We start from the raw sequence: 1,894 nt of genomic DNA on the forward strand, positions 1-1,894 counted from the left end.
ATTTATAAGGTAGAATTGATGTCATGATAGTGGTGCAAAGAAACATGTTTTTTATAGGAACATAAAAATTCACAACTGGAAAACAAAGATAGAAATCCTGAAAGGAACAAGAGAAAAACAAAACCGTAAATGTAGCGCAAGGATGAGTTAGCTCCTAGTGAAGTGAACAGGGGCTGGAAGCTGGTGGAACACTATTTACAGAATGAGAGTGGCCCTCTTAGAATGAAGACAGAATAAATATACAAATCTATAAGAATCTGTCACTGTAAAATCTGCACTACATGACATTCTAAATTAAGTCTTTTCAGACTGAAGCAGAAGGATACCAGATGAAAACTGGAATGCAGACTCCAAATATGTTTGTTTGGTTTTGTTTTTAAACAAACAAACAAAAAATGCCCTAAGTAATGCAATATCTTGGAAAAAGAAAATCAATATATCTTATAACCAGATGCGAGCATAAAATGTTTTTCCTTTTTCCCAATGATTGCTTTCAACTATGCTTTGGTAGATCTATTCTCTGACCCTAATGGCATGTCAGTTATGCCCCATAATTTTTCATTGGATCCATAAAAAAGCAGCAAAAACATTCTATCCAATTGGCTTATTAATTTTATATCTAATTAGTGCTCTCTCTTCCCTTCCAGAGGAGGCCTCATGGCATAGTGGGTTACAGGTTGGGCTACTAACTGCAAGGCCATAAGTTTGAAACCAACAGCTGATCCACAGAAAAAGAGGAGGCCTCCTAACCAGGAAAGAGTTAGTCTCAGACACTTACAGAGGCAGTGCTTCTTTGTCTTATGGGTTGGGATGAGGCCTAATCAGCTGGATGACAGTAAGTGAACTTCCTTACAACTCTTGCCAGTGTGTCGTCAGTGAAAAACACAGTGCTACCACGTTGCTATTGAAGCTGCCCACGGCACAGGTATCCAGAGACTCCGAGCATCTTGCAGAGCTTGTGAACTATCTTGAGGGCCATCTCATGAACTGGTTATGTGACAGATGATTCACTCTTCACGTTCCACAGTAGCACCTCAGCTACCTTTCCTATTTTATACTATTTTATAGTATCATGTTTTGGGGAAATTCTTTGTTCAGAATTGACCAGAGAAAGAAGGCATATGCAGATTTCTACAGAAATTATGATTCCATGAAGGATTTTGAGGAGATGAGGAAAGCTGGGATCTTTCAAAGTGCAAAGTGATTGTGGAATGGAAAGAATTTCTTCAAATTGATTCCATGAACGTCACTGGCCGATGTCCTTGAACTGTGAAATATGACTGTGGGCTAAGGAGTAGTTTCTCTTGGTAAATAAAACAATTAACAACAACAAAAAAATGTCAAGTTCACTGTGTCTCTAAAAAGATCCTTCTATTTAGACTCAGTGTCAAGGTCTCCAATTGTTTAACTTTGAGACAATGGTCTCAAAGGCATGACTGAAACGAGATACTCTCTATCCACATGCATGGCTTCAATGTCATCACACCTAGATTAAAAATCAAATGCAATTTCATCAAGTTGATTCTGATTCCAGGCGACCACACTCCTGACAGCATAGTGGGTTTCATGTTGGCCTGCTAACCACAGGTCAGCAATTCACAATCACCAGCTGCTCCTCAGGAAAAAGATGATGCTTTCTCAGCCCATAAAGGATTGCATTGTCAGAACCCCACAGGGGCAGGTGTCCTCTGTCCCGTGGGGTCACAATGAGTCACCTACAGTAATGACCTATAAATCTGTTCTAGCTGACTCTCTTCTTAGCTCCAAAGAAACAACTGTAACATTCAATCTAACTCACCAATGGAAAACTAAACCAATAATCCCCTTTACAAAAACTCTATCAGGAAAATATTGTATGACCAAGTCATAGCTGAGTTGGAGTAAGAGGGAATTA

Source organism: Echinops telfairi, unplaced genomic scaffold (assembly GCF_000313985.2).
Source record: "Echinops telfairi isolate 266 unplaced genomic scaffold, ASM31398v2 ScPeMD7_5868;HRSCAF=6743_0, whole genome shotgun sequence".
In the NCBI taxonomy this organism is placed as follows: Eukaryota; Metazoa; Chordata; class Mammalia; order Afrosoricida; family Tenrecidae; genus Echinops; species Echinops telfairi.